This window comes from Castanea sativa, chromosome 6, assembly GCF_040712315.1.
Source record: "Castanea sativa cultivar Marrone di Chiusa Pesio chromosome 6, ASM4071231v1".
NCBI classification, from domain to species: domain Eukaryota; kingdom Viridiplantae; phylum Streptophyta; class Magnoliopsida; order Fagales; family Fagaceae; genus Castanea; species Castanea sativa.
The window spans coordinates 2,923,780-2,936,297 of NC_134018.1; the positions used below are offsets into that span (position 1 = coordinate 2,923,780).

At 31.6% G+C, this 12,518-nt stretch overlaps 1 long non-coding RNA gene across 1 annotated transcript; it reads left to right on the forward strand.

Annotated features, from left to right (window-relative positions):
• Window positions 1-9,896: 9,896 nt before the first annotated feature.
• On the forward strand, window positions 9,897-11,331 carry LOC142638142 (uncharacterized). Its single transcript, XR_012844981.1, has 3 exons — window positions 9,897-10,108; window positions 10,215-10,269; window positions 11,193-11,331. It is a non-coding gene; the product is annotated as an uncharacterized LOC142638142 (long non-coding RNA).
• Window positions 11,332-12,518: the final 1,187 nt, after the last annotated feature.

Here is a 12,518-nt window from a genome sequence, read left to right on the forward strand (position 1 = left end):
GTTTGAGAAGTTCTAGAAGTTTCTAGAAAAAGAGAGAGAGGCAATGCTTGATGTTTAACATTAATAAAAACGTAAAATCCAAGTACCCCACTTTTCGTAACATGGACTTTCATAAAATAAAATAAAAAAAGAAAAAAAGAAAAAAAGCATGGAGTTATCGTTGGTGTTTTCTAGATATTGGCACTAGGCATTTTGTTCCTTTAGTATTAGACTACTTTCACAAATCATTTTCTCTCAATGAATGTTGGTTACCCATGTTTTCCTTCATGGGGTTTCCTTATCTTCCTTGAATCATTCAACCCATCTCATTTCACTAGTTCTGTTTATCAACTGGAACTTCAATGTTCAATCTCTGTTTTCACTCTGATTCTCCTTCCTATATTTTGTGGAACCTTCTCAAATCTCAAGGATTCAATATTGACCAATTCCAAGGTAAAGTTGGCAGCTGTTCAATGAAGAAAATCAAAGTTTTCTTCTTGAAAGTTTCTCAAATTTCTTCTTCGAAGTTTGTGGACTAAATCCATGACAAACTTGTTGCAATGCTGCTATCCTTTTCTTGATTCATTTGTATTGTAAGACTTTTCTTCATGAAAATTGCGCAAATATTTCCTTTCGAGACTCTTGGCTTACAAGTGTCAAGAGTTGGTATATGCACGTAGAATTATGATTTTGAATGGTTAAAGGTTTCACACCCAACCTAATGTTGAAGATTGTACTGTGATTTCTTGAATATATGAGTGTTTTTTTTCCCTTATCATATCAAGTGATAGAGGTGGTTATCTATATATTCAGCCTTTTTTTTAACCATCTCAAATACTTGTCATTATTTTTTATGGTAAAATATATATTAACCATTATTGCTTGATGTTTTTGGAGCAAAATATTGTATATAATTAGAGTAATGCTACAGGCACAAATTATTTTACAATGTTTTTACAAATTGCCGATGTGACAAATTCTTATTAGTTCTAATATGGACCCATCACTAACATCACATTTTTACCTACAATAACTATTTGGAAAATACTAAAGCCACATCAGCAATTTGTAAAATTGTTGTAAAATAGTTTGTATCTGTAGCAATTCTAAACAATGTATTAAATATATGATTTTCTACAACACCCCCCCCCCCCCCAAAAAAAAGAACTTTAGGAAATCTACTAATGAAAGATTAGTTACAATTGATTCAGCGAATGGAAAACATAGTTTCAATAAACGTGTTGAAATGAAGGTGTTGTGAAAATGTTAGATTTTTTTGTTCCCCTAGACTCTCTTTTAAAAGTCTATAGCAACTCATTGGCACACAATTGAATATTGTACCACGATTGAAAGATTAAAGGGTTTCACACACTTTCCCGTGAGAAAAAAACACCTGAAAGGAGTTATACTCTTTGAAAGAAAAATGGAGGCCATTTCTCTTCCTCCTACTAAGCCAGAGTGAATCCTTTTCCTAGGGACGGAGCCAAAACTTTGAGTTAAGAGGGGGCGGCTTTACTATTGACTGTGTGCAGCGGTTTCAACTTTTAACTCTGCTACTATTTAGCTACTGGGATTTTTTTTTTTGGTGACGATAAGAACAAAATTATATTTGTTTAGAATTTTTTAAAGGGCAAGCTTGTTTATTTTAAATAAAATTAGTTAATTGAGCTTAATTTTTTTTTTTTAAGTTTTACTATTGGTAATTTTTGGTGTTGAGCTATTTTTTTTTGGGCTTGTATATTTTGTTTTAGATTTTAAATATATAATTTTTTTTATAGTCACTAAAATGAGGAAAATACTGACGCTACAAACTTTTTATAAATTATTGATGTGATAAGTGGTTACTAGTAAGTAAAAAAATTATATGAGTGATGGGCACATGTGCGAACTAATAAGAATTTACTACCAAAACTATAATGCCCCAAAATCATAAAAAAATAAAAGTCTATTCAATATAAAATAATCTATAAACAAAAATGAAATAAAAGCAACCAGCAACCTAGAATCTCATCACAAATGTCAGAGCTCTAATCCACCAAAGATAAAACTTCCTCAAAATAATTCTCCAGTACACAGTTTAATGCCATAAAAATAATAATAAAATCCTCAGTTCTACAAAATAATTCGTAATTGCTATATTCTAAGAATCTCTACTCCAATAATCCCTCTAATGTATCTGTAAGAGAAATAAAGGAGGTGAGATAACTCAATAAGTGGAATTCACTAACATTGGGGTGTGGGAACAAACCTTTCAAATAAATAATTCTTACAGCAATTCATAACTTGTAACTCATCAATATTTTATCATCAAATATTTCATATATAAAAAAAAAATCTTTATATTGTGAGCCATCATAATACATATATCAATACTATTATATAAATAATTTCCTAAACTTTTCTCGTGATCAAGGTTTACACCCCGTTGACAGGGTTGTGATGTCCCCTTTTAGGACTAAAACCTCATTTTCATCCATTTTCTTAAGGATGGCTCCTTTAGAACCTAAAGGTGCACTCCCTTGCTAAGAAGCTTCCTTTTTGGATCCTCAATAGTATACTCCCTTACTAAGGAGCTATCAAATATACACTGTCCCCTTTTCTCGAACCGTCCCTTGCTAAGGACTAGCTGCAGTATGATTGTTCCTTACTAAGGACTAAATACAATATTGAGTTTTTAATCACGACTTGCCATAGGTTTTCAAAACACATTTAATATGCTCACAAAAATAATCCATTCATAATTCTCAAAAAAATAAAGATATATTCACGTATACAAGTCTAAATAAATTCTAGTTGTCCCACAAGTTTTTCATAAAATGAATAGTCAATGTACACATCAAACATTTATAAAATATCAATTGATATATAGAACATCAACATATTTCTTTGATATAAAATAGTTTAATGATCAACATTGTTTTGGGAAAACCCCCAAAATTAGTGAACGCCACTTACCTCTTAGTTGCAAAAATATGAAACCAACCTCCCTTAAATCACAACAAATCAGTAGAATTAGAACCTAGCAACACCAAAGATAGTTCCATCAATACACAATTTTCCACTTAAAATCAATTGTCACACTTAAATAGTTTAACCTATCATCATAAAGGCCTACAGAGGAGTCTAGTTTCTTTGAAATACATTTCAGCTTTGTCAGTGGGCTTGGCTATTGAATTCGTGGCCATCACTACTTGGGATTGTAGTTATTAAATTGATAAATGGGAGCATTGAAATGCCCCGTTTGATGCCTGAGCTTGTCAATTAGGTTTCCAAAATTTTCACAACTATTCTAATTATAGTGTCCACCTATATCTGTCACCATAAATCCCTTGATGCCACAAAACATAAGATATTGCTAGTCAATTTTCTGAACAATGGCAGTGCATGGATGACAAATTGGTTAATTAACTTAAATAATATATAATTTCTTATTCCTACGTTATAGGGGCTAACAAGATATTCTAGGCTTGAAAAGCATTGCTGCCATCTACAATAATTTAGTGCTGAATACATGTCACTAAAAGGATGATAAATAAGATAAATATCAACCATAAAGCAACCTTTTTCCCTTTCAAATGGTGACAAATTTGAATTGATAAGGTCCAAGCCTATTACTCTATTAGGTACAATTTCAAAGCTTGTGGAGTACCCTTTCCTGACATATAGCTATATTGACCATTCCTAATCTAATATAATAACAATTATAGAAGCCCTTTTTCTATTAATATAATGATAGTCTAGGTTCATGACGATTGCTAACTATTGAGTATTTCAACTTTCCTAAGTTTAGAGCAGGAGAGAACCGTACCTATAGTCTCTACTCACAGCCATAGTGAAGCAAAGCAAGGTTCAGTAGTGTGATGCGGTTGAATCAAACCAAGGTTTAGTAGTATGATGCGACTGAAGCAAAAGGAAGCCTCATAAGTATATACACGTGCAACTTAAGAGGTAAAAGACTAGGGTTTTTTTTTAAAGCTTATCAAGGCCGATATATTTATACTTATGCCATCTCACTTGAGCCTCTTTCACCATAACAATTATCAAATTTAAATATCTTAGGCTCAAACCAATTAAATCTATTTAATTGTGGGCCACCTTTTTAATTTATGCATAAAAATTAAATTGGTATCAAAATTATGGGGTGTTACAAAAACAGTTTGTAAAAATATTGTAAAAAAGTTTGTGAGCATAGCATTACTCTTAAAAGAATTAATGATATTGTTTAAGGGAAAAAATATAATTTTATAGAACAAAATTGCTAAAATTAGTACACATATATATATAATAATAATATATTTTTAAAAAATTTTAGGGGGGCCATTGCCCCCCTAGTCCAAAGGTAGCTTCGTCCCTGTCCCTGCCTCTTCCCAGAGCAATTGCACAATCTGGCTCTAATCTTTTTCTTTTTCTCCATCATCTTTATATTTTTAATATATAAATAAATATACAAAAATAACTCACTTAGATAATCGCCTTAGCCCTCAACTCTTATTGAGTCAGTCTTACTCTTACCTTTAATCCCTTTGCCCATACGAAAATTTATAACCAAGTCAAGCTTGTTGGGTGGTGCCATTTATTTCCAGATTAATTGGTACAAGACTTCTTCTATAATTGGTTTTGTGAAAGCGTTCCAACTAACATTGGTACAATGTTGACTTAATCTACAATGATTGAAAGATGAAAGGTGCCACACACTTTCCCAAGAAAAAAAACACAATTGAAAGGCAGAGGAGATAACAAAATGTACGGTCCCCTTTACTGGATAACTTATCTCCATCTATGGGACTCTATTCCTAAGCTCCAATCATTTAAGAAAACTCCATTAAAAGTATTTTGAAAGGTAAGATCTCATGCTCTTTTGCAAGCTTAGCTTAGACATGTACTTTTTGTGGAGGATAATTATCACACATTTTTGGTCAGGTTGAGGTTGCTGCTTTGCCTACTCAAAAAGAAAAACAAGATCAATTCAAAGGGCAGAAGTGCATTTTAGAGAGTAGGTACTCTTATGTTTCTGATGCCATTCATTGAGACTACCCTAAAATGAGTTTATTCTGTTTTATTTGTTCTTAGCATGTGAAATAAGCCCATTTTGTTACAATTTTTTCTTGAATTGTTAGTAAAAATTATCAAAAACGCCATGATGATGATGAATTTTTCTTCTCTTGCATCTTTTGGCTTATTGTATTATTAATTTTTCTCCCAGCTTGCTGTTATGTGAAATCTATTACTTTTCTTTTTTTTTAGAAGTAGAAGCAAGTGGTTTCATCTATTAAATCACTGAGAAAAGCCTAACATAGGGGTGACAGAGATCTTTTCTTGTTTCTTTGTTAGTCAATAGTCACAGCCTTAATTTTCGTGGAGCTTCATGTGTCTTTTTGTGCTAATGAATGGTACTCAAGTTGTAGTACCAATCCCTTCAACAGCGAGGAGATCACAGATGTCGCTTATCCATTCTGGGGAGCTATCTGACCTGTGAGAAAAATGGTATCATCATAGACGTTATGAACATGGAGTTTAGGGTTTTGGTTATAGATTCCATAACCAAAGCACTTCATATTGTGAGGGAGAACTACATGGAATTTTTTAACCAAATTTTGTGAATAGCTCACTCAATTCCAAGCATTTCCACGGCATCACACTCTTAGAAAATCTTGCCATAGTCTATATATGGTTGTAAAGGAAATATTCAAACTGCCAAGTGCCAATCTACCTAACGTAACACTCATATCTGTGTTTCCAAAAGAGCACTTAGAACATATCAATTTAAAAGGTTGTCTTTTATTCCAATGCTATAATATGAGAAACCCCTTGCAATTTTTTGAGACAATTATTGAAAAAAAAAAAATCTCTTAGATAAAAAATTAAGCCAATCAAACAAATGATCCAAAAATTAAGTCAATCACACAAATAACCTATACATAAGCTCACCATCAATAACCTATTTTAAAATAAATAAACAACAAATTCAGAGTCACACAGCTTTACTTTTTGACTATAAAACATCCTAATACATTACCAAACAAACAACAAAATATAAATAATGAATAAAGATGAAAATATTCTAGCACAAAGAGCAAAACCTCAAATTTAGCATGTCTTGATCATATTGCATTTGGTCGCTGAGCTAAGAAAACACTAGGAAAAAGATAGAAATATACCTAGAACTACAACTAGTCCAAAGGCTGTAATCAAATCAAGCCAAGTAGTGAATTTCGGAGCTCGGCTTGACAATAAAAATAACATGTCAAAACCTGCCCCAGCTCAATCCAAGCCTACAAACAATTTCAAACTTGAGCTTGTCAAAAATTCTAAAAGCTTGAGCACGACTTGATTCATTAGTCAATGGATAACTACAATAAACAATGGATTTCCTTAAGTGAGCTAGGGGAAAATATCACAACTTCTCAATATTAATGGGAATTTCATGGATAATAAACATATCGCAAATGAATGATATGCTAGGGACGAAACATTTTTCACAATTACTTTGTTATTGGAGCAACATCACTTTCACCTAGGTCTACCGCTGACAACACTTTTATTATGCACTAGTCACAACAGGGCATGTTAGCAATTGTGAATAAAGTAGTGAAAAATGTCAAGCGTTGCTAGACTTATCATCATATCACAAATTAGGAAGCAAGGGATGGACATAACAAGAACAGAATAGTAGAGTAATTATGTATTTTTTACTAGTTTCATTGTCCTTCTCCTTCTCCTTCTCCTTAGGATAAACAAGTGTGGTTCATTTTTATTTTATTTTTTGGAAAATCAGAATACTTTCATTAGGAAAATCAAACGATACATAAGCAACAAAAGTTTGGACAAAAAAAAAAGATAGGGATATGGTCCCAACAACACAAAATGGGCCAATATCTCATACACCAAAACAAAAATATACAATTAACTCTAGCTATAAATAGCAACGGACTAGCAGGGAGCTAATTACATGACCAACATAGAGACCGCAGAACGGTTAGAACCAACAAATCAGGCATATTACAAGTTTCGGACAACAGATTATCCAAATTGCACAGAGCTTAGTTGAGACTTAATTGAGGATTGCTGCAGAATTTATTCCCCATTTGTGACAGAGAACCTTATTAAGGACAGATTTTTGAAATTTAGAGGTGAACTCCAATCTACCTCTCACATCCTTCTTTATTCTCCTTAAAAACTGTTCTTCAGTCCATATTAGTATTACACCATTATTTGTAATGGTATCACTTTGAGATAAAAAAATGATACACTGAAGCCCATAAAGCAATTTTACACACGGATGCTCCTAAGCTTTTCCCTTTCAAATTTCTGAATCCCCAGTTGATAAGATCTCTCGCCATTCATACTGAGCATTTGAGACTAGGCAAAGATCCATGATGACAAACCAGATTCTCCTAACAAAAGGGCAGACAAAGAATAGGTGGTCTTTGCTCTCAATGCAGCCCCTACATAATACACACAAAGTATCACCAGTATATCCCCATTTAGCTAGCCTGTCTCTAGTTATTAATTTGTTTTTAATTACCAATCATCCTATGAAAGTATGTCTAGGAATAGCTAGCTGAAACCAAAGCAACTTCCACCAATCCACCTCCATCGCTTTTACTCTAATTTAATTATAGGTGGCAGCACAAGAGTAGCAGCCAGAGCTTGTTATTGTCCACATTGCCGCATCTTTATATTCGAGATTCACAAGATGTAGCTGAATTTGAATGGTAACCAAGTCATCTGACCTTGGCAAACTTTGTCCTCATAACAAACTACTTTTGCTTCAGGCTTGCTGGCTGCATCATAAATCACCCTATATCCAAATTCTAGTGAAAGGATACCAATAGGATGCCAATTGTCATGCCATAAGAATATGGTCTTCCCATCCCCTACTTCAAATCTAATGAAAGCTCATATCCAGATCCCTTAATTTTAGGATGGCTCTGCAACCCAGGTGCACCCTTGTTGGACAGTCCATAGACAGCTGCGTTTCAGCAGGTTGGAATGGACCCAGGCTACCCAAAGAGAGTCAGCTTTTGTGTAGAGATTCCAAATATGTTATGGAATAGCTGATTTGTTCCAATCCTTCGTTTCTCTTGGGAAGGTAAACTTTATCCCAAGATACTTTGATGCCCCCTTTACTAGTGCATTGGCATGACCAAAAGGAAATGGTTGAAATAGATCTATAATTAAATTCTAATCAACATCAATTTATATATTACTAAAAGCTGAAGCGTAGCATTTAATACTGCCGCGCTTACGTTAAGCCACATCAGCGTCACGTCATTATCTTTTTTCTTTCCATTTTTTTATAATTATTTTTATTTCATATTTACACTTCTCTAACTTTTCTCCCTCCCTTTTCTTTTCATCTCCCCACTACTTCTCCAACCTTTCTCCTTCCCTCACCTCCTCATCTCGCCACTACCCTCTACATTAATATCATTCTTCATCTTCCTCTATTTTTGTCTCTTCTTATATAAACCCTCTTACTATAAATTTGCCACTATCTTTTTCATTCTATGCATAGTTTTCCCTTACAAAAAAAGGTTCTCCCTCTCTCTCTCTCTCTCTCTCTCTCTCTCTCTCACACACACACACACACACACACACAAATTTTGGGTGGATTTTTATTTTTTATTTTTCTTACATCTTCACTTTAGGTTGATAATTTTTTATATTCTTTAATCTACTTTAGGTTAATGTGATTCAGTTTTTTTTTTAATTGTTTTTTTTTTCTCTCTTTGATTGTTAAATGTTATCCTATTGTATTATAAAGGATTAAATATAGCATATAAAAATATAATATTATTCTACTACATAGCATGATTTTGATAATTTAATTTGGTAGTTATTGTAATTTGATAGCATGATTTTTATAATGCTCAATTTAGATGTTAAACTATGAGACTTTAATTATTTTTATATATTTTTTAATCATTTGTGGTGGACAAAGTACTCTTAATAATTGTATTAGAAGTACTCTATAATGCCATTTATTTAGAGAAAAGCAACGGTTGGCTAAACAAAAATTATTAGATGAGAAACAAATTTTATCTTTAGCAATTTTACTTTTATTATTATTATTATTATTTTATAACAATGCATATATAGAAATTTAATTCTTAGATTTTACTAATAATTGTTTATTTGATAATATGTTTTAGGTGGACAAAATTACAATTTCTGCAAAGAAAATAACTTTAGTAAATTATAAACAACATACTGTTTTTCTAATTGGTCCAATTAATCATAGTTAAGTTTTATTAATTTTTTAGTTACTTTTTTCAGTGTTTTGTATTGTAGGCAGAAAAAATAAGTTTGAAAAAGTTTGTTTAAAACTAAAAGAATAATTTCCAAATTTTATATTCTTTTTAATGATTCACAAAATGTTATAAATAACTTTTATTAAAAAATAAATATTTTCATTACCTTGCCTTTTGAATTTTTGAGAAAAATTGTATTTTTTTCATTTTAGTAAAACACAAATTATTAAATTTATGATTGTTCCTATATTACATTTATGATTATCTTATAATAAATAAAAATATAATTACAAAATACATTACTCTTTATTAAATTAGTTTAAATTGTATAAAAAAAATTTAATAAAACCACCATAAAATAATTATCATGCGCAACACGTAGGTTTGCGGCTAGTATCTATATATATATAATAGACGAAGCTGAGAGAAAGTTGGTTCCTGCATTTGAGGACGTGTTGACAAATAGGATAACTGCCTATTTAAAATTCCGACACATATACAGTTTTTTAAAAATACAACCGCACGTTACATCGCTCGCCTTTTTAAACTCTGCCACGTCTGCAATTAAAAAGCTATACGTTGTATTGTTTAGCAAAGCTATAGCACCATTTAAAAACCTTTTGTATAAAAGAAAAACTAACTGGTTAAAACACAATTAAAAGGGCTTACAATACTCCCAAAAAAAACTTGCGATGCTGAGAACGGAGAAAGATAGAGAGATCGAGAGATCAAAAACTGAAACCCAAATCAGACACCAATCAAGATGAAGAAGAGCCGTACAGTCTCTTCCAATATCCCCAAACTCTTTCTCTCTCTTCTCACGAACCCTAATCTTTTTCTTCAAGAATATTCAATCCCTTCAATCCAGGCTACAGGTTTGTTCTTTAATTTAATCTTTTTCCAATTCAAGATTCACGTATTTGTTTCTTGCTCTCTATATTATTGTATTCCTCAATTTTTTAAAGTTTTTTGAAAAATCAGATTTGAATCGATCTTTGTCACGCCTCTACCTCCATCAGACCCGTACTCTCCAATGGTATGGATTCTGTTTTTTGGTTCTTTAAATTTGGGGTCAAATATACTTTAGGTCTGGGTATTTTCGTTAGATTGGATTGAATTCACGTTGTTAATTTTCCTGTTTCGAATACTCTTTCTGTGTATATAGTTTACCAAATTCAGCCCACTTTCTTTCCATTTGCATGTTCCTTTCCAGAAAATCCAAAATCGCAAACCAATTTTGCCTCTTCAGAAATTGAAAAGAACCCTCCTTTTTTATCAAGGAACAATAGCATCTCTTACAATCTAACCCATTTTGCAACTATCAAAATTTCTGAAAATGCATTTTTTTTTTATATCTTTCATTGACCAAATTTGTTTTTTTGCTAGAGAGAGAGGGTTAGCGAGTTTTTTAGCTTAGTAGAGAGAGGAAAATCTGAAGCCACTGTCACTGTCAGGCCATTCTCCCGCCACTGTACGATTTAAAAAATACAATGATGGGGTTATTTGACAATGAATTGGGCCAGAATAGATTTTATTGGTAAGATCATATACATATTCTAATCCTGCAAAATGTGTTTAGTTGTTTGTTGTTGTATCTATGATGTTACTAAATTGGACCCGATTTGAATTTTTGGGTTTCTTTGACTGCAAATAAAAGTTTGCACTGTTCTACATATTTGTTTTTATTGCAATCCACATGTTCGATGCAATCCCTCTTAGACTTAATATGTGATGTTTGGGTTCAATTTTCTCCACCCCATATCGTGATAAATATAAATGATTTATTCATTTATCAACAATGAATATGAACAAAAGTTTAGAAGGATAAAGTCTAGAAGATATCAGCATGGTGGGTAAAATGAATTATGAACCAAATGTGATGCAATTGGTAATATTACATAACATGTACACAGTTATTTTTTTTCCATAGCTATGTGATGATGTGCTTACTTATTGCAGATAGTGTTGCACCACAATTTCAAATGAATAAGCAACAGTCCTCCAAGAACTTCTCAGGCATTTCCTACCCGAACATCAACCCAACTGTATGTAATTGATGGTCTTTACGTTGAAAATATTGTTCTAATGGTAATGGTAACTACATTTTAGTTACATGCTTACAAACTGTTTGGTAAAATTATAATGTTGCTTTTATTCTAAAATTTCATTTTATCTTGTATATATAAAAGCAGAGACCTCATGTGAAAGTGTATGAGGTTCTGCCATGTGGCACTTTGTTTGAGTACTTTTTTTTTTTTTTTTTTATAGGATGTATGAGTACTTTTTCCTTTAGTCTTTTACCTCTCATCTTCTTATCAATGATTAGTTTACGTCATAAATGCAAAAAAATAAAAAGATTTGGTTCTACTCCCCTTTCCAACTTCTTGAACTCTTCTACTTTTAATTTCATTATTTTAAAAATGAAAGGTTTTCTCCATTCAATATTAGTTTTCATGTTATTTTATTCCAGTTTCACAAAATATCAAAAGGCCAAAAGAAAAATAAGACTAGAGAGATAGAGATACAAAGAGTGAGAAATTAGTGTCAACAAGAGTATGAAATTAGCTTTGGTTTCAGGTGCATATGATCTAAACTTCTTAACAACACTATTAAAGCTTGATACAATACTTTAACAACATATGGGGTTTCTAAAAGGTATGTGTTTTTTGTCTTTATTTATATTTTTGGAAAGTGTTTAAATCTTTGTAAGTGATTAAGGTATTTAAATGTAAGTAAATTAAGTGTAAGATATGAAATAGTATAAGTTTATATTTCCCTATCCAATTATTGTTTTTTTTTTTTTTTTAATTCTCTTGGCATGTATATTTAGTTTTTCGAATTAGAAATTATAAAGCTTAAATCTTAGATTTTAGCCTTCAAAAGTTCATGTGTTTTCTTTAAAAAAATGCTTCTAAAAGAAAGAAAAGAAAAAGGAAATTATATTGGGAACGATCAAATGTAAGAACTAAATATACATGTATACCTGATCAAACAAAAAAGGGCATATAGTGACATTTTTAGAGACTAATTAATTATGGTTGCTTACGGATATATTGTGTTACAATTTTTTTTTCATTCATTATTTTAAAGACGTATAATACATAATCAAAATTAATTTTTCAAACATTATAACACATAAGAATATTATAAAATAACTAATAATGAACACGCGCATTGCGCGGGACATCTACTAGTTATAATAATTTTGGCAAGCTTTCTCTGAAGTCTTAATAATCTTTTTTGGCAAGATTCATAGAAGTTTAGTGTACATGACACATTACATTC